This window comes from Lissotriton vulgaris, chromosome 6 (assembly GCF_964263255.1).
Source record: "Lissotriton vulgaris chromosome 6, aLisVul1.2, whole genome shotgun sequence".
NCBI lineage: Eukaryota > Metazoa > Chordata > Amphibia > Caudata > Salamandridae > Lissotriton > Lissotriton vulgaris.
Genome location: NC_141694.1, coordinates 975,112,834 through 975,137,607, shown reverse-complemented (window position 1 = coordinate 975,137,607; position 24,774 = coordinate 975,112,834). Strand labels below are relative to the sequence as shown.

Below are 24,774 nucleotides of genomic sequence, written 5' to 3'. Positions count from 1 at the left end.
CTCTGAGACGATGTAGGAGGTCAACCCTATTACTTGTCAATTTTTTGTAGATTAGCAAGATCGTACTGTCGGGGACGTACCCATCCAGTATCCGATCTTCAAGTGGGGATGCCTCCGGGACAGTAGTGCCCGATGGAAAAACCGATGTCAGTGCGTGCTGAATCTGCGCGTAACGGAAAAACTCTCTGTCACTCAAGTCATACTCCACCTTCAACTCCTCAAAAGTCTTGACCCTGTCCTTGGTCCATACGTCATTCACCCTGCATATACTAATCACGTCCCATCTGTCAAAGCCTTTCATCTTCCACAGGGAGCCCAGTCTCTCGGATGCGTAAAGTGTGGTCGCTCGTGTCAATCTATCCTTCCACCCCATTGCAGCATTTGCACGATACCATACTTGCACCGCTATCTTGGTTGGACCCGAGAGCATCTTCCCGGCAGATTTTGTATAGAGCGCCCTGTTGTAGTCCCCGCCAGGCAACAGCCACTTGTCCATTTCGAACGTGGGATTCGACGCGGGACCATACGTACAATGATTAATCTCCCCCAGCTGAGAGGCCCAGTAGTAATGCCTAATATCCGGGAGTGCCATTCCACCATCGTACCACAGGAGTGTCAATTTGGCAAGGGCAATACGGGATCGCCCGCCCCATATCAGTTGTCTCTGTAGACTTTCCACCTCTCGAAAGTAGCTTGCTGGGATAGTGTCAAATATATTCTGTAACGCATATAAGAACTGGGGTAGCGACATCATCTTGAATAATGCCGCTCGTCCGAGAGGGGACAACGGAAGCTTGCGCCATGCCTCAACATCGGACCTTAAGCTTTGGGTTTGGGGTAGCAAGTTACGTTCATATCAGACCACGGGATCTAGGGCAATAAAGACCCCAAAGTATTTAAACCCCGCCTGCACCACCTGTATGAGGCACCCACGTGGCAAGAGAGGAGACCCACCCGAAAGGACATATACACAGGACTTGGACCAGTTAATTATGAGGCCGGAGTTTTTCCCAAAAGAATTTAGCACATCAAATAACACTATCAGCGACTTCCGAGGCGACATGAGATACAGCAGGATATCGTCCGCATAGAGTGACACTCGGTCCTCGAAGTCCGGGGTCCATCGAATACCCTTCATTGATGGCTCCCACCTCAGCCAGGCTGCCAATGGTTCCAAAGCGAGGGCAAAAAGAAGCGGAGACAGCGGGCATCCCTGGCGCGTACCCCTTCCGAGGGTAAACGAGCCAGAAACTCGACCATTCACGACCACCTGGGCCAATGGTTCCTTATACAGTAATTTCACCCAGTCGATGAAAACTGGGCCAAAACCAAACTTAGCAAGGGCTAACAAGAGGTACGGCCATTCTAGCGTATCAAACGCCATTGTGGCGTCCAAAGAGGCCAAAATGGCCGGCTCACGTAATGATGGCGCCCTCGCGAGGCCGCCGTGGAGGCGCCGAAGATTCAATGGCGTGTTACGGTGCGGAATGAAACCGGATTGATCTGGATGGATCAGGTCGCCGATGACAGTTATCAAGCGGTTCGCGAGCACTTTTGCGAGGATCTTGGGCTCAGCGTTTTAAGAGCGAGATGGGTCTGTATGATGCACATCGATCTCGCGGCTTCCCCTCCTTGTGAATCACGACAATAGATGCAAGTCGTTGATCAGGAGGGAGGGAACCAACATCTAGTGACTCCAAAAACATTGATCGGACATAAGATGCTATTCTATCCGGGCGCAGCTTGTAGAGCTCAATGGGGAGTCCTTTAGGGCCCATGGCCTTTCCCGACCGCACGGAGCGGACAGCAGTCGCCACCTCCTCGACGGAAAGCGCTGAGTCCATCAGTTCCCTGTCTAAATCTGATAAGCGGGGCAGTGCGATGTCTCGTAGAAGCAGATGTGAGTCATGCTCCGGGCTGTCTGATTCAGGGGAGTATACAGTTCGGAAGTATTCAGAAAAACACTCCACAATCTCAGTGGGGTCAGTTACTCTCACTCCATCCACTCTCTCAATCAAAGGAACCACACGACTAGCCCTCTCCTTCTTGTCTAGCCAAGCAATCAACTTTCCCGCCTTATCACCCACATCATACAGATGTCCTTGTTGCTCTCAGCTCATCACTTTGGCGGCATCCGTCACCAGCGCTCTATAGTCAAGTTGTTAAAGACTGAGGAGGTGGAGCTTGTCCTGGGCAACACCAAATTCCAATTCCCTTTCTAAGTGAGTTATTTCAGTCTCAAGATGGACAACTGCCTCGTATTTACGTTTCTTAGCGCTATTGATTAATGATAGCGCCTGGCCACGGATAAGTCTTGTAGGCTTCCCATAGAGAGACAGAAGATAATACAGACCCCAATTTTCCATGAAGTATTGATCCAGTGATTTGACCAACTATGCACGGATCTTAGGGTCGCAGAGATACCAAGGGTTAATCGGGGCTACCAGGCCCTCAGTTCCCCGCCTTGTTTCCATGACAAGCCATAAAGGAGAGTGGTCTGAAATACCCCTGGCCAAATGTCTGATCTCTCTGACTAAAGAGGCCTGTGTCGCGGGCATCAGTATGTAGTCGAGTCTCGAGAGACTACCGTGAGCCCCGGAGTGAAAAGTGTATTGCAACTGCCCCGGATGAAGCAGTCTCCAACAGTATATTAATCCCAAAGTATCCAGTAAGCCACCCAGCCAGGAACGAGACTTTGTTCGCTAGCGGTCGCTACTTCCGGACACTACCGAATAAAAATCAACACCCACCACCAGGATGCCTTCCGGGAGCCCCAGAATCACTCTCCCTAAGTCGGCAAAGGTCGTAGTCTGGAGGCCAGGCAGGACATAAACAGAAAGCAGGATGATAACCTTCCCCTCCCATCTTCCAATAATGGCGGCGTACCGCCCCCTATCATCAAGGATGACGACATCATCGACCTCCAGAGAGAGGGAACCCCTGACCAGGATACCCACTCCCCTAGAGCCGGTATTTAATCCAGAGTGCGCAAGAAGACGGTAGCCCCGTCGATTCATAGCATGGCATGTGTTTCCTATCAGGTGTGTCACCTGGAGTAGCACAACATCAGAAGAGAGGCGTCTTAATAGTTGTAACACCAAACCATTTTTTATCATGTCCCCCAACCCATTAATATTCCAACATAATAATTTCAATCCCCTACCCCCATCCCAGGAATGATTGCTGCATCCACCCCACAACGAACGCGACATCCAAGTCCAGAAGTCCATCAATACATTGCCTTGAAATGAACCAAACATCAACAACTTCTCCCCCTCCACCCCCCAACAGACTCCCAGAACCAGACCCACCACCCTGCACCCCTGCGTTAGACTCGAAAGCCACCCCAACTTGCAGTGTGCCTGTCGCCCTAACATATAACTAATCTACGAAAAGAAACCCCAGAGGAGGAAGAGACCCAACCCCCGCCACCCCTGGGTAACCACCTCTATCAGAGTAAGTTTAAGAATCATCAAATGACCGCTGGAAGGTCTATATGTAATCCAGAAAACCAAGTCAGTTTCTCATTCCTGCTCCATCGGGCCACCTTCAGCTCCTCCAGAGTGTTCAGAGTGTTCCTGCTGCCTGGGCAGCGTGTCGAGCCAGTCACTTGCAGCCTCAGGATGATCAAAAAAGAACGTCCGATCTCCATATTCCACACGTAGCCGAGCTGGAAAGAAGATAGCATAGTTCATGTCCCTGTCTCTCAATCGTCTCTTGACCCTCTAGAACCCCATCCTTTGTTTCTGCACAAGCTGGGTGAAGTCCGGGTAAAAGCTCACCGTGGCATTTTCGAATTTCGTGGGGCCACCCAAGCGCGACGCCTGCAGGATAGCGTCTCTATCGCGAAAGTTGAAAATCCTGGCGATTATGGGCCGCGGGGCAGTACCCAGCTTAGGTTTGCCTCCCGGCACCCTGTGTGCCCGTTCCACCGCAAAGAAGTTGCTCAGTCCTTTAGGTGCAAGATGGTTTACAATGAGGTCCTCCACGAGGAGGTCAACAGTTGGGCTTTCTGGCTTTTCAGTGACACCCACAATACGAACGTTATTTTGTCTTGCACGACTTTCGGAGTCCTCCAGTCGGCGAGAAGAGAAATCGTTTGAGGACCGCAGATCGCCAGTCGGCGAGAAAAGAAATCGTTTGAGGACCGCAGATTGCGGACCTCTGTTTGCAGATCGGAAACATCAGTCGTGAGGCTGGAGGTCTTCAAGTCCAGGGATTTGACTTTTTCATTAGTCTTAGCTAAATCCGCCCTGATCAAATTGACGTTGATCGCCACGGTGTCAAGTTTTTGGGCCAGAGTCTCATATTGTTGGCCAATAGAGGTCTTCATGCCAGCAATGGCGCCCATGACATCATGTAGAGTCAAATCATCTCCTGTCTTTGAGTCGTCTCCCGCATCTCCCAGAGGCCTACTCGCCCCACCGGGGGATCCCTTAGGATGAATGTACCTGTCCATAACGTTAGATTGTATGGTACCCCCATGGTGGACAGACTTGGTCTTTCGCCTCTCGGCCTCCGGTTTGCCGGCGATCTTCACAGCTGCGCCCCGAGGGGATCTTGAGACCTGGTTAAAATGGCAACGTTCAAATCACCCAAAGGGGTTCACTAGAAGAACAGGTTACCACTCGCCATACAACGAACAGTGACATTCAATCACGGCACTAGAGCGAAGTTGCAGCGTTGAGTAAACCCTGTGTAGCAGGAGCGAAACCGATGTTGGGGAGGGTACGAGGCCAAAAGCGAAACTGAAAGCTAAGACCTTGGTAGAGAGTAGGATCAGGCTGGCCGATGTTGCTCAATTACTGCCCGGGCAGGCTATTGACTCGAGCCCGGAGCAGTTCCGTGGATCAGGCCATAAAACTTCACAGTTTCGTAAAATCGGTTCCCAAATCGATTTCTGGAAACAGCTATTATATCAGCTGGGTTGCGTCTTCAATGACCCATCGTCATAACCAGGATAATAGTCAGGATAAGTGCCCGAGGTGGCGAAGGTCCGGGAGCCCTGTGCTCACGCGGCCATCACGGTTGCGCGCGAAGCTCCTCCTCAGGATAGGTTTTTAATATCCCGTTTTAGGCTTAACCTTTTACCTAATTTATTAGCTGATCCACTAGGTTTCACAGTATCGGTTGAGCAGAAGGGTGCCTGCGGCTGCGACAATATGTCTCTGAAGGAAACCCTTCACTTTGTACTTTTGTGTCCGTTTTATGCAACCCCTAGGCGCAGATTTTTGGTAAACATTTTAAAACAGGCCAAGTTGAGACATGCTAAAGTCGCCTTACTCTTCTTGCAAAGGGCAAATGATCCCTGTACACTGTGTTGTATAATCAATTTTTTGAAAGTGTCTTTAAGACTAAGGAAAACAAGAGGGTAAGCCGGTTTGTGGACTTTATGTACCTTTTTAAACTATTTATGTAAATATCAGTTGGGGTCTGGAAGAATGTTTAATTGTATTTTAAAATGTATATATATGTGCTTTTATGGTGTTTTTTTAAAGATCCTTTGAGATTGAGTCAGTCAGTGAGAGTCAGTTAGTGAGAGAGAGTCAGTCAGTGAGAGTCAGTTAGTGAGAGAGTCAGAGAGCCAGTGAGTCAGTCTCTCAGTGAGAGTCAGTCTCTCAGTGAGAGTCATTCTTTAAGAGAGATTGAGTCAGTCAGTGAGAGTCAGTTAGTCAGCGAGAGTCAGTCAGCGAGAGTCAGTCAGCGAGAGTCAGTCAGCGAGAGTCAGTTAGCGAGAGTCAGTCAGTCAGCGAGAGTCCGTTAGTCAGCGAGAGTCCGTTAGTCAGCGAGAGTCCGTTAGTCAGAGAGAGTCCGTTAGTCAGAGAGAGTCCGTTAGTCAGCTAGAGTCCGTTAGTCAGCGAGAGTCCGTTAGTCAGCGAGAGTCCGTTAGTCAGCGAGAGTCAGACAGTGAAAGTCAGTCAGTGAGAGAGTCAGTGAAAGTCAGTCAGTGAGAGAGTCAGTCAGTCAGTGAGAGAGTCAGTCAGTCATTGAGAGAGTCAGTCAGTCATTGAGAGAGTCAGTCAGTGAGAGAGAGAGTCAGTCAGTGAGAGAGAGAGTCAGTCAGTGAGAGAGTCAGTCAGTCAGTGAGAGAGTCAGTCAGTCAGTGAGAGAGTCAGTCAGTCAGTGAGAGAGTCAGTCAGTCAGTGAGAGAGTCAGTCAGTCAGTGAGAGAGTCAGTCAGTCAGTGAGAGAGTCAGTCAGTCAGTGAGAGAGTCAGTGAGAGAGTCAGTGAGAGAGTCAGTCAGTCAGTGAGAGAGTCAGTCAGTCAGTGAGAGATTCAGTCAGTGAGAGTCAGTCAGTCAGTGAGTCAGTCAGTGAGAGAGCCAGTCAGTCAGCCAGTGAGAGAGAGTCAGTCAGCCAGTGAGAGAGAGTCAGTCAGCCAGTGAGAGAGAGTCAGTCAGCCAGTCAGAGAGAATCAGTCAGCCAGCCAGTGAAAGAGAGTCAGTCAGCCAGTGAGAGAGAGTCAGTCAGCCAGTGAGAGAGAGTCAGTCAGTCAGTGAGAGAGTGAGTCAGTCAGTCAGTCAGTGAGAGGGAGTCAGTCAGTCAGTGAGAGAGTCAGTGAGCGAGTGAGTCAGTCAGTCAGTCAGTGAGAGAGATTGAGAGAGTCAGCCAGTGAGAGAGAATCAGTCAGCCAGCCAGTGAAAGAGTCAGTCCAGTGAGAGAGAGTCAGTCAGCCAGTGAGAGAGTGAGTCAGTCAGCCAGTGAGAGAGTGAGTCAGTCAGCCAGTGAGAGAGTGAGTCAGTCAGCCAGTGAGAGAGTGAGTCAGTCAGCCAGTGAGAGAGTGAGTCAGTCAGCCAGTGAGAGAGTGAGTCAGTCAGTCAGTGAGAGAGTGAGTCAGTCAGTCAGTCAGTGAGAGAGTCAGTGAGCGAGTGAGTCAGTCAGTCAGTCAGTGAGAGAGATTGAGAGAGTCAGTCAGTGAGAGAGATTGAGAGAGTCAGTCAGTGAGAGTCAGTCAGTGAGAGAGTCAGTCAGTAAGAGAGAATGATAGTCCGTGAGAGAGAATGAGAGTCAGTCAGTGAGAGAGAGTCAGTCAGTGAGAGAGAGAGAGAGACAGTCAGTGAGAGAGAGAGAGTCAGTCAGTGAGAGAGAGAGAGTCAGTCAGTGAGAGAGAGAGAGTCAGTCAGTGAGAGAGAGAGAGAGACAGTCAGTGAGAGACAGAGAGACAGTCAGTGAGAGACAGAGAGACAGTGAGAGAGAGAGAGACAGTGAGAGAGAGAGAGACAGTGAGAGAGAGAGGCAGTCAGTGAGAGAGAGAGAGACAGTCAGTGAGAGAGAGAGAGAGACAGTCAGTGAGAGAGAGAGAGACAGTCAGTGTAAGAGAGAGAGAGAGAGAGAGAGAGAGTCAGTGAGAGAGAGACAGTCAGTGAGAGAGAGAGACAGTCAGTGAGAGAGAGAGACAGTCAGTGAGAGAGAGAGAGACAGTCAGTGAGAGAGAGTCAGTCAGTGAGAGAGAGTCAGTCAGTGAGAGAAAGAGTCAGTCAGTGAGAGAGAGAGTTAGTGAGAGAGAGAGTCAGTCAGTGAGAGAGAGAGTCAGTCAGTGAGAGAGAGAGTCAGTCAGTGAGAGTCAGTCAGAGAGAGTGTCAGTCACTGAGAGAGAGTGTCAGTCACTGAGAGTCAGTCAGTGAGCGAGAGTCAGTCAGTGAGCGAGAGTCAGTCAGTGAGCAAGAGTCAGTCACTGAGAGAGAGTCAGTCACTGAGAGAGAGTCAGTCACTGAGAGAGAGTCAGTCACTGAGAGAGAGTCAGTCAGTGAGTGAGAGAGAATGAGAGTCAGTCAGTAAGAGAGAATGAGAGTCAGTCAGTGAGAGAGAATGAGAGTCAGTCAGTGAGAGAGAATGAGAGTCAGTCAGTGAGGGAGAATGAGAGTCAGTCAGTGAGAGAGCGGTGAGTGAGAGAGCGGTCAGTGAGTGAGAGAGCCAGTCATTCAGAGAGTCAGTCAGTGAGAGATTGAGAGAGTCAGTCAGTGAGAGATTGAGAGAGTCAGTCAGTGAGAGAGAGAGTCAGTCAGTTAGAGAGTCAGTCACTGAGAGAGTCAGTGAGAGAGAGTCAGTGAGTGAGAGAGTCAGTCAGTGATAGAGAGATTGAGAGAGTGAGTCAGAGAAAGAGCGAGTCAGTCAGTGAGAGAGTGAGAGTCGGTCAGTGAGTGAGAGAGTGAGTGAGAGAGTCAGTCAATCAGAGAGTCAGTCAGTCAGTGAGAGAGATTGATAGAATCAGTCAGAGAGAGACAGAGTGAGCGAGCGAGCGAGCCAGTCAGTCAGTGAGAGTCAGTCAGCCAGTGAGAGAGAGTCAGTCAGTAAGAGAGAGAGGCAGTCAGTGAGAGAGAGAGGCAGTCAGTGAGAGAGTCAGTCAGTGAGAGAGAGAGTCAGTCAGTGAGAGAGAGAGTCAGTCACTGAGAGAGTGTCAGTCACTGAGAGAGAGAGAGTCAGTCAGTGAGAGAGAGAGTCAGTCAGTGAGAGAGAGAGTCAGTCACTGAGAGACTTGGTCTTTCGCCTCTCGGCCTCCGGTTTGCTGGCGATCTTCACAGCTGCGCCCCGAGGGGATCTTGAGACCTGGTTAAAATGGCTACGTTCAAATCACCCAAAGGGGTTCGCTAGAAGAACAGGTTACCACTCGCCATACAACGAACAGTGACATTCAATCACGGCACTAGAGCGAAGTTGCAGCGTTGAGTAAACCCTGTGTAGCAGGAGCGAAACCGATGTTGGGGAGGGTACGAGGCCAAAAGCGAAACCGAAAGCTAAGACCTTGGTAGAGAGTAGGATCAGGCTGGCCAATGTTGTTCAATTACTGCCCGGGCAGGCTATTGACTCGAGCCCGGAGCAGTTCCGTGGATCAGGCCATAAAACTTCACAGTTTCGTAAAATCGGTTCCCAAATCGATTTCTGGAAACAGCTATTATATCAGCTGGGTTGCGTCTTCAATGACCCATCGTCATAACCAGGATAATAGTCAGGATAAGTGCCGGAGGTGGTGAAGGTCCGGGAGCCCTGTGCTCACGCGGCCATCACGGTTGCGTGCGAAGCTCCTCCTCAGGATAGGTTTTTAATATCCCGTTTTAGGCTTAACCTTTTACCTAATTTATTAGCTGATCCACTAGGTTTCACAGTATCGGTTGAGCAGAAGGGTGCCTGCGGCTGCGACAATATGTCTCTGCAGGAAACCCTTCACTTTGTACTTTTGTGTCCGTTTTATGCAACCCCTAGGCGCAGATTTTTGGTAAACATTTTAAAACAGGCCAAGTTGAGACATGCTAAAGTCGCCTTACTCTTCTTGCAAAGGGCAAATGATCCCTGTACACTGTGTTGTATAATCAATTTTTTGAAAGTGTCTTTAAGACTAAGGAAAACAAGAGGGTAAGCCGGTTTGTGGACTTTATGTACCTTTTTAAACTATTTATGTAAATATCAGTTGGGGTCTGGAAGAATGTTTAATTGTATTTTAAAATGTATATATATGTGCTTTTATGGTGTTTTTTTAAAGATCCTTTGAGATTGAGTCAGTCAGTGAGAGTCAGTTAGTGAGAGAGAGACAGTCAGTGAGAGTCAGTTAGTGAGAGTCAGAGAGCCAGTGAGTCAGTCTCTCAGTGAGAGTCAGTCTCTCAGTGAGAGTCAGTCTTTAAGAGAGATTGAGTCAGTCAGTGAGAGTCAGTTAGTCAGCGAGAGTCAGTCAGCGAGAGTCAGTCAGCGAGAGTCAGTCAGCGAGAGTCAGTCAGCGAGAGTCAGTCAGCGAGAGTCAGTCAGCGAGAGTCAGTCAGCGAGAGTCAGTCAGCGAGAGTCCGTTAGTCAGCGAGAGTCCATTAGTCAGCGAGAGTCCGTTAGTCAGCGAGAGTCCGTTAGTCAGCGAGAGTCCGTTAGTCAGCGAGAGTCAGACAGTGAAAGTCAGTCAGTGAGAGAGTCAGTGAAAGTCAGTCAGTGAGAGAGTCAGTCAGTCAGTGAGAGTCAGTGAAAGTCAGTCAGTGAGAGAGTCAGTCAGTCAGTGAGAGATTCAGTCAGTCAGTGAGAGAGTCAGTCAGTCAGTCAGTGAGAGAGAGTCAGTCAGCGAGAGAGAGAGTCAGTGAGTCAGTCAGTGAGAGAGCCAGTCAGTCAGCCAGTGAGAGAGTCAGTCAGCCAGTGAGAGAGAGTCAGTCAGCCAGTGAGAGAGAGTCAGTCAGCCAGTGAGAGAGTCAGTCAGCCAGTGAGAGAGAATCAGTCAGCCAGACAGTGAAAGAGAGTCAGTCAGCCATTGAGAGAGAGTCAGTCAGCCAGTGAGAGAGAGTCAGTCAGTCAGTGAGAGAGTGAGTCAGTCAGTCAGTGAGAGTGAGTCAGTCAGTCAGCCAGTGAGAGAGTCAGTGAGCGAGTGAGTCAGTCAGTCAGTGAGAGAGATTGAGAGAGTCAGCCAGTGAGAGAGAGTCAGTCAGCCAGTGAGAGGGTGAGTCAGTCAGCCAGTGAGAGAGTGAGTCAGTCAGCCAGTGAGAGAGTGAGTCAGTCAGCCAGTGAGAGTGAGTCAGTCAGTCAGTGAGAGAGTGAGTAAGTCAGTCAGTCAGTCAGTGAGAGAGTCAGTGAGCGAGTCAGTCAGTAAGTCAGTGAGAGAGATTGAGAGAGTCAGTCAGTGAGAGAGATTGAGAGAGTCAGTCAGTGAGAGTCAGTCAGTGAGAGAGTCAGTCAGTAAGAGAGAATGATAGTCCGTGAGAGAGAATGAGAGTCAGTCAGTGAGAGAGTCAGTCAGTGAGAGAGAGCGACAGTCAGTGAGAGAGAGAGAGACAGTCAGTGAGAGAGAGAGAGACAGTCAGTGAGAGAGAGACAGTCAGTGAGAGAGAGAGACAGTCAGTGTGAGAGAGAGTCAGTCAGTGAGAGAGAGTCAGTCAGTGAGAGAAAGAGTCAGTCAGTGAGAGAAAGAGTCAGTCAGTGAGAGAAAGAGTCAGTCAGTGTGAGAGAGAGAATTAGTCAGTGAGAGAGAGAGTCAGTCAGTGAGAGAGAGAGTCAGTCAGTGAGAGAGAGTCAGTCAGTGAGAGAGTCAGTCAGTGAGAGAGAGAGTCAGTCAGTGAGAGAGTCAGTCAGTGAGAGAGTCAGTCAGTCAGTGAGAGAGAGAGTCAGTCAGTGAGAGAGAGTCAGTCAGTGAGAGAGAGAGTCAGTCAGTGAGAGAGTCAGTCAGTGAGAGAGTCAGTCAGTGAGAGAGTCAGTCAGTGAGAGAGTCAGTCAGTGAGAGAGTCAGTCAGTGAGAGAGTCAGTCAGTGAGAGAGTCAGAGAGAGTGTCAGTCACTGAGAGAGTGTCAGTCACTGAGAGAGAGTGTCAGTCACTGAGAGAGAGTGTCAGTCACTGAGAGTCAGTCACTGAGAGAGAGTCAGTCACTGAGAGAGAGTCAGTCACTGAGAGAGAGTCAGTCACTGAGAGAGAGTCAGTCACTGAGAGAGAGTCAGTCACAGAGAGAGAGTCAGTCACAGAGAGAGTCAGTCAGTGAGTGAGAGAGAATGAGAGTCAGTCAGTAAGAGAATGAGAGTCAGTCAGTGAGAGAGAATGAGAGTCAGTCAGTGAGAGAGAATGAGAGTCAGTCAGTGAGAGAGAATGAGAGTCCGTCAGTGAGGGAGAATGAGAGTTAGTCAGTGAGAGAGAGAGTCAGTCATTCAGAGAGTCAGTCAGTGAGAGATTGAGAGAGTCAGTCAGTGAGAGAGAGTCAGTGAGTGAGAGAGTCAGTCAGTGATAGAGAGATTGAGAGAGTGAGTCAGAGAGAAAGAGCGAGTCAGTCAGTGAGAGAGTGAGAGGCAGTCAGTGAGAGTCGGTCAGTGAGTGAGAGAGTGAGTGAGAGTCACACAATCAGAGAGTCAGTCAGTCAGTGAGAGAGATTGATAGAATCAGTCAGAGAGAGAGAGAGTGAGCGAGCCAGTCAGTCAGTGAGAGAGAGTCAGTCAGTGAGAGAGAGAGGCAGTCAGTGAGAGAGAGAGTCAGTCAGTGAGAGAGAGAGTCAGTCAGTGAGAGAGAGAGTCAGTCACTGAGAGTGAGTCAGTCACTGAGAGTGAGTCAGTCACTGAGAGAGAGTCAGTCACTGAGAGAGAGTCAGTGAGTGGGTGAGAGAGAGAATGAGAGTCAGTCAGTAAGAGAGAATGAGAGTCAGTCAGTGAGAGAGCGGTGAGTGAGAGAGCGGTCAGTGAGTGAGAGAGCCAGTCATTCAGAGAGTCAGTCAGTGAGAGATTGAGAGTGTCAGTCAGTTAGAGAGTCAGTCACTCAGAGAGTCCGTGAGAGAGAGTCAGTGAGTGAGAGAGTCAGTCAGTGATAGAGAGATTGAGAGAGTGAGTCTGAGAGAAAGAGCGAGTCAGTCAGTGAGTGAGTGAGAGGAAGTCAGTGAGAGTCGGTCAGTAAGTGAGAGAGTGAGTGAGTGAGAGAGTCAGTCAATCAGAGAGTCAGTCAGTCAGTCAGTGAGAGAGAGAGTCAGTCAGTGAGAGAGAGAGTCAGTCAGTGAGAGAGAGAGTCAGTCAGTGAGAGAGAAAGAGAGTCAGTCAGTGAGAGAGAGAGAGAGTCAGTCAGTGAGAGAGAGAGTCAGTCAGTGAGAGAGAGAGAGAGAGTCAGTCAGTGAGAGAGAGAGAGTCAGTGAGAGAGAGTCAGTCAGTGAGTCAGTCAGTGAGAGAGAGTCAGTCAGTGAGTCAGTCAGTGAGAGAGCCAGTCAGTCAACTAGTGAGAGAGAGTCAGTCAGCCAGTGAGAGAGAGTCAGTCAGCCAGTGAGAGAGAGTCAGTCAGCCAGTGAGAGAGAGAGTCAGCCAGTGAGAGAGAGTCAGTCAGCCAGTGAGAGAGAGTCAGTCAGCCAGTGAGAGAGAGTCAGTCAGCCAGTGAGAGAGAGTCAGTCAGCCAGTGAGTCAGTCAGCCAGTGAGAGAGAGTCAGCCAGTGAGAGAGAGTCAGCCAGTGAGAGAGAGTCAGCCAGTGAGAGAGTCAGCCAGTGAGAGAGTCAGCCAGTGAGAGAGAGTCAGTCAGCGAGAGAGTCAGTCAGTGAGAGAGTCAGTCAGTGAGAGAGTCAGTCAGTGAGAGAGTCAGCCAGTGAGAGAGTCAGCCAGTGAGAGAGAGTCAGTCAGAGAGAGTCAGTCAGCGAGAGAGAGTCAGTCAGCGAGAGAGAGTCAGTCAGTGAGAGAGTCAGTCAGCCAGTGAGAGAGAGTCAGTCAGCCAGTGAGAGAGAGTCAGTCAGCCAGTGAGAGAGAGTCAGTCAGCCAGTGAGAGAGAGTCAGTCAGCCAGTGAGAGAGAGAGTCAGCCAGTGAGAGAGAGTCAGTCAGCCAGTGAGAGAGAGTCAGTCAGCCAGTGAGAGAGAGTCAGTCAGCCAGTGAGAGAGAGTCAGTCAGCCAGTGAGTCAGTCAGCCAGTGAGAGAGAGTCAGCCAGTGAGAGAGAGTCAGCCAGTGAGAGAGAGTCAGCCAGTGAGAGAGTCAGCCAGTGAGAGAGTCAGCCAGTGAGAGAGTCAGCCAGTGAGAGAGAGTCAGTCAGCGAGAGAGTCAGTCAGTGAGAGAGTCAGTCAGTGAGAGAGTCAGTCAGTGAGAGAGTCAGCCAGTGAGAGAGTCAGCCAGTGAGAGAGAGTCAGTCAGCGAGAGAGAGTCAGTCAGCGAGAGAGAGTCAGTCAGCGAGAGAGAGTCAGTCAGTGAGAGAGTCAGTCAGCGAGAGAGTCAGTCAGCGAGAGAGTCAGTCAGTGAGAGAGTCAGCCAGTGAGAGAGTCAGCCAGTGAGAGAGTCAGCCAGTGAGAGAGAATCAGTCAGCGAGAGAGAGTCAGTCAGCGAGAGTCAGTCAGCGAGAGAGAGTCAGTCAGCGAGAGAGTCAGTCAGTGAGCGAGTCAGTCAGTGAGAGAGTCAGTCAGTGAGAGAGTCAGTCAGTGAGAGAGTCAGTCAGCGAGAGAGTCAGTCAGCGAGAGAGTCAGTCAGCGAGAGAGAGTCAGTCAGCAAGAGAGTCGGTTAGCGAGAGACAGTCAGTCAGCGAGAGAGAGAGTCAGTGAGTGAGAGAAAGAGTGAGTCAGTGAGTGAGAGAAAGAGTGAGTGAGTGAGAGAAAGAGTGAGTCAGTGAGTGAGAGAAAGAGTGAGTCAGTCAGTGAGAGAAAGAGTGAGTCAGACAGTGAGAGAAAGAGTGAGTCAGACAGTGAGAGAAAGAGTGAGTCAGACAGTGAGAGAAAGAGTGAGTCAGACAGTGACAGTCAGTCAGTGAGTGAGCGAGTCATTCAGAGAGTCAGTGAGAGAGAGAGAGAGAGTAGGCTAGTCAGTCAGAGAGAGAGAGAGAGACAGTCAGAGAGAGAGACAGTCAGAGAGAGAGAGAGTCAGTCAGTGAGAGAGAGAGAGTCAGTCAGTGAGAGAGAGACAGTCAGTCAGCGAGAGAGAGTCAGTCAGTCAGTGAGAGAGATTGAGAGAGTCAGCCAGTGAGAGAGAATCAGTCAGCCAGCCAGTGAAAGAGTCAGTCCAGTGAGAGAGAGTCAGTCAGCCAGTGAGAGAGAGAGTCAGTCAGCCAGTGAGAGAGTGAGTCAGTCAGCCAGTGAGAGAGTGAGTCAGTCAGTCAGTGAGAGAGTGAGTCAGTCAGTCAGTCAGTGAGAGAGTCAGTGAGCGAGTGAGTCAGTCAGTCAGTCAGTGAGAGAGATTGAGAGAGTCAGTCAATGAGAGAGATTGAGAGAGTCAGTCAGTGAGAGTCAGTCAGTGAGAGAGTCAGTCAGTAAGAGAGAATGATAGTCCGTGAGAGAGAATGAGAGTCAGTCAGTGAGAGAGAGTCAGTCAGTGAGAGAGAGAGAGACAGTCAGTGAGAGAGAGAGAGTCAGTCAGTGAGAGAGAGAGAGTCAGTCAGTGAGAGAGAGAGAGAGTCAGTCAGTGAGAGAGAGAGAGAGTCAGTCAGTGAGAGAGAGAGAGAGACAGTCAGTGAGAGACAGAGAGACAGTCAGTGAGAGACAGAGAGACAGTCAGTGAGAGACAGTCAGTGAGAGAGAGAGAGACAGTGAGAGAGAGAGACAGTGAGAGAGAGAGGCAGTCAGTGAGAGAGAGAGAGACAGTCAGTGAGAGAGAGAGAGACAGTCAGTGAGAGAGAGAGACAGTCAGTGAGAGAGAGAGAGACAGTCAGTGAGAGAGAGAGACAGTCAGTGAGAGAGAGAGACAGTCAGTGAGAGAGAGTCAGTCAGCCAGTGAGTCAGTCAGCCAGTGAGAGAGAGTCAGCCAGTGAGAGAGAGTCAGCCAGTGAGAGAGAGTCAGCCAGTGAGAGAGTCAGCCAGTGAGAGAGTCAGCCAGTGAGAGAGTCAGCCAGTGAGAGAGAGTCAGTCAGCGAGAGAGTCAGTCAGTGAGAGAGTCAGTCAGTGAGAGAGTCAGTCAGTGAGAGAGTCAGCCAGTGAGAGAGTCAGCCAGTGAGAGAGAGTCAGTCAGAGAGAGTCAGTCAGCGAGAGAGAGTCAGTCAGCGAGAGAGAGTCAGTCAGTGAGAGAGTCAGTCAGCCAGTGAGAGAGAGTCAGTCAGCCAGTGAGAGAGAGTCAGTCAGCCAGTGAGAGAGAGTCAGTCAGCCAGTGAGAGAGAGTCAGTCAGCCAGTGAGAGAGAGTCAGTCAGCCAGTGAGAGAGAGAGTCAGCCAGTGAGAGAGAGTCAGTCAGCCAGTGAGAGAGAGTCAGTCAGCCAGTGAGAGAGAGTCAGTCAGCCAGTGAGAGAGAGTCAGTCAGCCAGTGAGTCAGTCAGCCAGTGAGAGAGAGTCAGCCAGTGAGAGAGAGTCAGCCAGTGAGAGAGAGTCAGCCAGTGAGAGAGTCAGCCAGTGAGAGAGTCAGCCAGTGAGAGAGTCAGCCAGTGAGAGAGAGTCAGTCAGCGAGAGAGTCAGTCAGTGAGAGAGTCAGTCAGTGAGAGAGTCAGTCAGTGAGAGAGTCAGCCAGTGAGAGAGTCAGCCAGTGAGAGAGAGTCAGTCAGCGAGAGAGAGTCAGTCAGCGAGAGAGAGTCAGTCAGCGAGAGAGAGTCAGTCAGTGAGAGAGTCAGTCAGCGAGAGAGTCAGTCAGCGAGAGAGTCAGTCAGTGAGAGAGTCAGCCAGTGAGAGAGTCAGCCAGTGAGAGAGTCAGCCAGTGAGAGAGAATCAGTCAGCGAGAGAGAGTCAGTCAGCGAGAGTCAGTCAGCGAGAGAGAGTCAGTCAGCGAGAGAGTCAGTCAGTGAGCGAGTCAGTCAGTGAGAGAGTCAGTCAGTGAGAGAGTCAGTCAGTGAGAGAGTCAGTCAGCGAGAGAGTCAGTCAGCGAGAGAGTCAGTCAGCGAGAGAGTCAGTCAGCGAGAGAGAGTCAGTCAGCAAGAGAGTCGGTTAGCGAGAGACAGTCAGTCAGCGAGAGAGAGAGTCAGTGAGTGAGAGAAAGAGTGAGTCAGTGAGTGAGAGAAAGAGTGAGTGAGTGAGAGAAAGAGTGAGTCAGTGAGTGAGAGAAAGAGTGAGTCAGTCAGTGAGAGAAAGAGTGAGTCAGACAGTGAGAGAAAGAGTGAGTCAGACAGTGAGAGAAAGAGTGAGTCAGACAGTGAGAGAAAGAGTGAGTCAGACAGTGACAGTCAGTCAGTGAGTGAGCGAGTCATTCAGAGAGTCAGTGAGAGAGAGAGAGAGAGTAGGCTAGTCAGTCAGAGAGAGAGAGAGAGACAGTCAGAGAGAGAGACAGTCAGAGAGAGAGAGAGTCAGTCAGTGAGAGAGAGAGAGTCAGTCAGTGAGAGAGAGACAGTCAGTCAGCGAGAGAGAGTCAGTCAGTCAGTGAGAGAGATTGAGAGAGTCAGCCAGTGAGAGAGAATCAGTCAGCCAGCCAGTGAAAGAGTCAGTCCAGTGAGAGAGAGTCAGTCAGCCAGTGAGAGAGAGAGTCAGTCAGCCAGTGAGAGAGTGAGTCAGTCAGCCAGTGAGAGAGTGAGTCAGTCAGTCAGTGAGAGAGTGAGTCAGTCAGTCAGTCAGTGAGAGAGTCAGTGAGCGAGTGAGTCAGTCAGTCAGTCAGTGAGAGAGATTGAGAGAGTCAGTCAATGAGAGAGATTGAGAGAGTCAGTCAGTGAGAGTCAGTCAGTGAGAGAGTCAGTCAGTAAGAGAGAATGATAGTCCGTGAGAGAGAATGAGAGTCAGTCAGTGAGAGAGAGTCAGTCAGTGAGAGAGAGAGAGACAGTCAGTGAGAGAGAGAGAGTCAGTCAGTGAGAGAGAGAGAGTCAGTCAGTGAGAGAGAGAGAGAGTCAGTCAGTGAGAGAGAGAGAGAGTCAGTCAGTGAGAGAGAGAGAGAGACAGTCAGTGAGAGACAGAGAGACAGTCAGTGAGAGACAGAGAGACAGTCAGTGAGAGACAGTCAGTGAGAGAGAGAGAGACAGTGAGAGAGAGAGACAGTGAGAGAGAGAGACAGTGAGAGAGAGAGGCAGTCAGTGAGAGAGAGAGAGACAGTCAGTGAGAGAGAGAGAGACAGTCAGTGAGAGAGAGAGACAGTCAGTGAGAGAGAGAGAGACAGTCAGTGAGAGAGAGAGACAGTCAGTGAGAGAGAGAGACAGTCAGTGAGAGAGAGTCAGTCAGTGAGAGAGAGTCAGTCAGTGAGAAAGAGAGACAGTCAGTGAGAGAGAGAGACAGTCAGTGAGAGAGAGAGTCAGTCAGTGAGAGAGAGTCAGTCAGTGAGAGAGTCAGTCAGAGAGAGTGTCAGTCACTGAGAGAGAGTGTCAGTCACTGAGAGAGAGTGTCAGTCACTGAGAGAGAGTGTCAGTCACTGAGAGAGAGTGTCAGTCACTGAGAGAGAGTGTCAGTCACTGAGAGAGAGTGTCAGTCACTGAGAGAGAGTGTCAGTCACTGAGAGTCAGTCAGTGAGCGAGAGAGTCAGTCACTGAGAGTCAGTCACAGAGAGAGTCAGTCACAGAGAGAGAGTCAGTCACAGAGAGAGAGTCAGTCACTGAGAGAGAGTCAGTCACTGAGAGAGAGTCAGTCACTGAGAGAGAGTCAGTCACCGAGAGAAAGTCAGTCAGTGAGTGAGAGAGAATGAGAGTCAGTCAGTAAGAGAATGAGAGTCAGTCAGTGAGAGAGAATGAGAGTCAGTCAGTGAGAGAGAATGAGAGTCAGTCAGTGAGAGAGAATGAGAGTCCGTCAGTGAGGGAGAATGAGAGTTAGTCAGTGAGAGAGAGAGTCAGTCATTCAGAGAGTCAGTCAGTGAGAGATTGAGAGAGTCAGTCAGTGAGAGAGAGTCAGTGAGTGAGAGAGTCAGTCAGTGATAGAGAGATTGAGAGAGTGAGTCAGAGAGAAAGAGCGAGTCAGTCAGTGAGAGAGTGAGAGGCAGTCAGTGAGAGTCGGTCAGTGAGTGAGAGAGTGAGTGAGAGAGTCACACAATCAGAGAGTCAGTCAGTCAGTGAGAGAGATTGATAGAATCAGTCAGAGAGAGAGAGAGTGAGCGAGCCAGTCAGTCAGTGAGAGAGAGTCAGTCAGTGAGAGAGAGAGGCAGTCAGTGAGAGAGAGAGTCAGTCAGTGAGAGAGAGAGTCAGTCAGTGAGAGAGAGAGTCAGTCAGTGAGATAGAGAGTCAGTCACTGAGAGAGAGTCAGTCACTGAGAGTGAGTCAGTCACTGAGAGTGAGTCAGTCACTGAGAGAGAGTCAGTGAGTGGGTGAGAGAGAGAATGAGAGTCAGTCAGTAAGAGAGAATGAGAGTCAGTCAGTGAGAGAGCGGTGAGTGAGAGAGCGGTCAGTGAGTGAGAGAGCCAGTCATTCAGAGAGTCAGTCAGTGAGAGATTGAGAGAGTCAGTCAGTTAGAGAGTCAGTCACTGAGAGAGTCCGTGAGAGAGAGTCAGTGAGTGAGAGAGTCAGTCAGTGATAGAGAGATTGAGAGAGTGAGTCAGAGAGAAAGAGTGAGTCAGTGAGTGAGAGAAAGAGTGAGTCAGGCTGTGACAGTCAGTCAGTGAGTGAGCGAGTCATTCAGAGAGTCAGTGAGAGAGAGAGAGAGAGAGTCAGCTAGTCAGTCAGAGAGAGAGAGAGACAGTCAGTCAGCGAGAGAGAGAGAGTCAGTCAGCGAGAGAGAGAGAGTCAGTGAGAGAGAGACAGTCAGTGAGAGAGAGACAGTCAGTGAGAGAGAGAGACAGTCAGTGAGAGAGAGACAGTCAGTGAGAGAGAGAGTCAGTCAGTGAGAGAGAGAGTCAGTCAGTGAGAGAGTCAGTCAGTGAGAGAGAGTCAGTGAGAGAGAGTCAGTGAGAGAGAGTCAATGAGAGAGTCAGTGAGAGAGAGTCAGTCAGTGAGAGAGAGTCAGTCAGTGAGAGAGAGAGTCAGTCAGTGAGAGAGAGAGTCAGTCAGTGAGAGAGAGTCGGTCAGTGAGAGAGAGAGTCAGTCAGTGAGAGAGAGAGTCAGTCCGTGAGAGAGAGAGTCAGTCAGTGAGAGAGAGAGTCAGTCAGTGAGAGAGAGAGTCAGTCAGTGAGAGAGAGAGAGAGAGTCAGTCAGTGAGAGAGAGTCAGTCAGTGAGAGAGAGTCAGTCAGAGAGAGAGAGAGTCAGTGAGAGAGAGTCAGTCACAGAGAGAGTCAGTCACAGAGAGAGTCAGTCACTGAGAGAGAGTCAGTCAGTGAGTGAGAGAGAGAGAATGAGAGTCAGTCAGTAAGAGAGAATGAGAGTAGTCAGTGAGAGTGAATGAGAGTCAGTCAGTGAGGGAGAATGAGAGTCAGTCAGTGAGGGAGAGTCAGTGAGAGAGCGGTCAGTGAGTGAGAGAGCGGTCAGTGAGTGAGAGAGCCAGTCATTCAGAGAGTCAGTCAGACTGAGATTGAGAGAGTCAGTCAGTGAGAGAGAGAGTCAGTCAGTGATTGAGAGATTGAGAGAGTGAGTCAGAGAGAAAGAGCGAGTCAGTCAGTGAGAGAGTGAGAGGCAGTCAGTGAGAGTCGGTCAGTGAGTGAGAGAGTGAGTGAGAGAGTCAGTCAATCAGAGAGTCAGTCAGTCAGTCAGTGAGAGAGATTGATAGAATCAGTCAGTGAGAGAGAGAGTGAGCGAGCCAGTCAGTCAGTGAGAGAGAGTCAGTCAGTGAGAGAGTGAGAGATACTCAGTGAGTCAGTCAGTTACAGTCAGTCAGTGAGAAAGTAAGTCAGAGTCAGTCAGTGAGTGAGAGAGAGAGTGACAGAGTCAGTCAGAGAGTCAGTGAGAGTAAGTCAATCAGAGAGTCAGTTAGAGAGTGAGATTGAGAGAATCAGTCAGAGAGAGTGAGCGATTGAGTCAGTCAGTGAGAGAGTCAGTCAATGAGTCAGTCAGTGAGAGAGTCAGTCAATGAGTCAGTCAGTGAGAGAGTCAGTCAATGAGTCAGTCAGTGAGAGAGCCAGTCAGTCAGCCAGTGAGAGAGCCAGTCAGTCAGCCAGTGAGAGAGAGTCAGTCAGGCAGTGAGAGAGAGTCAGTCAGCCAGTGAGAGAGAGTCAGTCAGCCAGTGAGAGAGAGTCAGCCAGTGAGAGAGAGTCAGCCAGTGAGAGAGAGTCAGCGAGAGAGAGAGAGAATCAGTCAGTGAGAGAGAGAATCAGTCAGTGAGAGAGAGAATCAGTCAGTGAGAGAAAGAGTGAGTCAGTGAGTGAGAGAAAGAGTGAGTCAGTGAGTGAGAGAAAGAGTGAGTCAGTGAGTGAGAGAAAGAGTGAGTCAGTGAGTGAGAGAAAGAGTGAGTCAGTCAGTGAGAGAAAGAGTGAGTCAGTCAGTGAGAGAAAGAGTGAGTCTGACAGTGACAGTCAGTCAGTGAGTGAGCGAGTCATTCAGAAAGTCAGTCAGTGAGTGAGCGAGTCATTCAGAGAGTCAGTCAGAGAGAGAGAGAGAGTCAGCTAGTCTGTCAGAGAGAGAGAGAGAGAGAGAGAGTCAGTGAGAGAGAGAAAGAGTCAGTCAGTGAGAGAGAGAGACAGTCAGTCAGTGAGAGAGAGACAGTCAGTCAGTGAGTGAGAGACAGTCAGTGAGAGACAGTCAGTGAGAGAGAGACAGTCAGTGAGAGAGAGACAGTCAGTGAGAGAGACAGTCAGTGAGAGAGACAGTCAGTGAGAGAGACAGTCAGTGAGTGAGAGGCAGTCAGTGAGTGAGAGGCAGTCAGTGAGTGAGAGGCAGTCAGTGAGAGAGAGAGACAGTCAGTGAGAGAGAGACAGTCAGTGAGAGAGAGACAGTCAGTGAGAGAGAGACAGTCAGTGAGAGAGAGACAGTCAGTGAGAGAGAGACAGTCAGTGAGTGAGAGACAGTCATTCAGAGAGTCAGTCAGTGAGAGATTGAGAGAGTCAGTCAGTGAGAGAGAGAGTCAGTCAGTGATTGAGAGATTGAGAGAGTGAGTCAGAGAGAAAGAGCGAGTCAGTCAGTGAGAGAGTGAGAGGCAGTCAGTGAGAGTCGGTCAGTGAGTGAGAGAGTCAGTCAATCAGAGAGTCAGTCAGTCAGTCAGTGAGAGAGATTGATAGAATCAGTCAGTGAGAGAGAGAGTGAGCGAGCCAGTCAGTCAGTGAGAGAGAGTCAGTCAGTGAGAGAGTGAGAGATACTCAGTGAGTCAGTCAGTTACAGTCAGTCAGTGAGAAAGTAAGTCAGAGTCAGTCAGTGAGTGAGAGAGAGAGTGACAGAGTCAGTCAGAGAGTCAGTGAGAGTAAGTCAATCAGAGAGTCAGTTAGAGAGTGAGATTGAGAGAATCAGTCAGAGAGAGTGAGCGATTGAGTCAGTCAGTGAGAGAGTCAGTCAATGAGTCAGTCAGTGAGAGAGTCAGTCAATGAGTCAGTCAGTGAGAGAGTCAGTCAATGAGTCAGTCAGTGAGAGAGCCAGTCAGTCAGCCAGTGAGAGAGAGTCAGTCAGGCAGTGAGAGAGAGTCAGTCAGCCAGTGAGAGAGAGTCAGTCAGCCAGTGAGAGAGAGTCAGCCAGTGAGAGAGAGTCAGTCAGCGAGAGAGAGAGAGTCAGTCAGTGAGAGAAAGAATCAGTGAGAGAGAGAATCAGTCAGTGAGAGAGAGAATCAGTCAGTGAGAGAGAGAATCAGTCAGTGAGAGAGAGAATCAGTCAGTGAGAGAGAGAATCAGTCAGTGAGAGAAAGAGTGAGTCAGTGAGTGAGAGAAAGAGTGAGTCAGTGAGTGAGAGAAAGAGTGAGTCAGTGAGTGAGAGAGAGAAAGAGTGAGTCAGTCAGTGAGAGAAAGAGTGAGTCAGTCAGTGAGAGAAATAGTGAGTCTGACAGTGACAGTCAGTCAGTGAGTGAGCGAGTCATTCAGAAAGTCAGTCAGTGAGTGAGCGAGTCATTCAGAGAGTCAGTCAGAGAGAGAGAGAGAGTCAGCTAGTCTGTCAGAGAGAGAGAGAGAGAGAGAGAGTCAGTGAGAGAGAGAAAGAGTCAGTCAGTGAGAGAGAGAGACAGTCAGTCAGTGAGAGAGAGACAGTCAGTGAGAGACAGTCAGTGAGAGAGAGACAGTCAGTGAGAGAGACAGTCAGTGAGAGAGACAGTCAGTGAGAGAGACAGTCAGTGAGAGAGACAGTCAGTGAGAGAGACAGTCAGTGAGAGAGACAGTCAGTGAGAGAGACAGTCAGTGAGTGAGAGGCAGTCAGTGAGAGAGAGAGTCAGTCAGTGAGAGAGAGAGTCAGTCAGTGAGAGAGAGAGTCAGTCAGTGAGAGAGTCAGTCAGTGAGAGAGAGTCAGTGAGAGAGAGACAGTCAGTGAGAGAGAGACAGTCAGTGAGAGAGAGACAGTCAGTGAGAGAGAGACAGTCAGTGAGAGAGAGAGTCAGTCAGTGAGAGAGAGAGTCAGTCAGTGAGAGAGAGAGTCAGTCAGTGAGAGAGTCAGTCAGTGAGAGAGAGTCAGTGAGAGAGAGTCAGTCAGTGAGAGAGAGTCAGTCAGTGAGAGAGAGAGTCAGTCAGTGAGAGAGAGAGTCAGTCAGTGAGAGAGAGAGTCAGTCAGTGAGAGAGAGAGTCCGTCAGTGAGAGAGAGAGAGAGAGTCAGTCAGTGAGAGAGAGTCAGTCAGTGAGAGAGAGTCAGTCAGAGAGAGAGAGTCAGTGAGAGAGAGTCAGTCACAGAGAGAGTCAGTCACTGAGAGAGAGTCAGTGAGTGAGAGAGAGAGAATGAGAGTCAGTCAGTAAGAGAGAATGAGAGTAGTCAGTGAGAGTGAATGAGAGTCAGTCAGTGAGGGAGAATGAGAGTCAGTCAGTGAGGGAGAGTCAGTGAGAGAGCGGTCAGTGAGTGAGAGAGCGGTCAGTGAGTGAGAGAGCGGTCAGTGAGTGAGAGAGCCAGTCATTCAGAGAGTCAGTCAGACTGAGATTGAGAGAGTCAGTCAGTGAGAGAGAGAGAGTCAGTCAGTGATTGAGAGATTGAGAGAGTGAGTCAGAGAGAAAGAGCGAGTCAGTCAGTGAGAGAGTGAGAGGCAGTCAGTGAGAGTCGGTCAGTGAGTGAGAGAGTGAGTGAGAGAGTCAGTCAATCAGAGAGTCAGTCAGTCAGTGAGAGAGATTGATAGAATCAGTCAGTGAGAGAGAGAGTGAGCGAGCCAGTCAGTCAGTGAGAGAGAGTCAGTCAGTGAGTGAGAGAGAGAGTGACAGAGTCAGTCAGAGAGTCAGTGAGAGTAAGTCAATCAGAGAGTCATTTAGAGAGTGAGATTGAGAGAATCAGTCAGAGAGAGTGAGCGATTGAGTCAGTCAGTGAGAGAGTCAGTCAATGAGTCAGTCAGTGAGAGAGTCAGTCAATGAGTCAGTCAGTGAGAGAGTCAGTCAATGAGTCAGTCAGTGAGAGAGCCAGTCAGTCAGCCAGTGAGAGAGAGTCAGTCAGGCAGTGAGAGAGAGTCAGTCAGCCAGTGAGAGAGAGTCAGTCAGCCAGTGAGAGAGAGTCAGTCAGCCAGTGAGAGAGAGTCAGTCAGCCAGTGAGAGAGAGTCAGCCAGTAAGAGAGAGTCAGTCAGCGAGAGAGAGAGAGTCAGTCAGTGAGAGAGAGAATCAGTCAGTGAGAGAGAGAATCAGTCAGTGAGAGAGAGAATCAGTCAGTGAGAGAAAGAGTGAGTCAGTGAGTGAGAGAAAGAGTGAGTCAGTGAGTGAGAGAAAGAGTGAGTCAGTCAGTGAGAGAAAGAGTGAGTCAGTCAGTGAGAGAAAGAGTGAGTCAGTCAGTGAGAGAAATAGTGAGTCTGACAGTGACAGTCAGTCAGTGAGTGAGCGAGTCATTCAGAAAGTCAGTCAGTGAGTGAGCGAGTCATTCAGAGAGTCAGTCAGAGAGAGAGAGAGAGTCAGCTAGTCTGTCAGAGAGAGAGAGAGAGAGAGAGAGAGAGAGTCAGTGAGAGAGAGAGAGAGTCAGTGAGAGAGAGAAAGAGTCAGTCAGTGAGAGAGAGAGACAGTCAGTCAGTGAGAGAGAGACAGTCAGTCAGTGAGTGAGAGACAGTCAGTGAAAGACAGTCAGTGAGAGAGAGACAGTCAGTGAGAGAGAGACAGTCAGTGAGAGAGACAGTCAGTGAGAGAGACAGTCAGTGAGAGAGACAGTCAGTGAGTGAGAGGCAGTCAGTGAGAGAGACAGTCAGTGAGAGAGAGACAGTCAGTGAGTGAGAGACAGTCATTCAGAGAGTCAGTCAGTGAGAGATTGAGAGAGTCAGTCAGTGAGAGAGAGAGTCAGTCAGTGATAGAGAGATTGAGAGAGTGAGTCAGAGAGAAAGAGCAAGTCAGTCAGGGAGAGAGTGAGAGGCAGTCAGTGAGAGTCGGTCAGTGAGTGAGAGAGTGAGTGAGAGAGTGAGTGAGTGAGTCAGTCAATCAGAGAGTCAGTCAGTCAGTCAGTGAGAGAGATTGATAGAATCAGTCAGAGAGAGAGAGAGAGAGAGAGTGAGCGAGCCAGTCAGTCAGTGAGAGAGAGTCAGTCAGTGAGAGAGTGAGAGATACTCAGTGAGTCAGTCAGTTACAGTCAGTCAGTGAGAAAGTAAGTCAGAGTCAGTCAGAGAGTCAGTGAGAGTAAGTCAA

The 24,774-nt window shown here is 49.9% G+C and overlaps 1 protein-coding gene across 7 annotated transcripts in view; it reads right to left on the bottom strand.

Moving 5' to 3' along the window:
- The window catches only part of PTPRK (protein tyrosine phosphatase receptor type K), a 1,685,403-nt gene that overhangs the window by 1,253,671 nt on the left and 406,958 nt on the right, over positions 1-24,774 (bottom strand). The gene's annotated exons all lie outside the window — the stretch shown is intronic.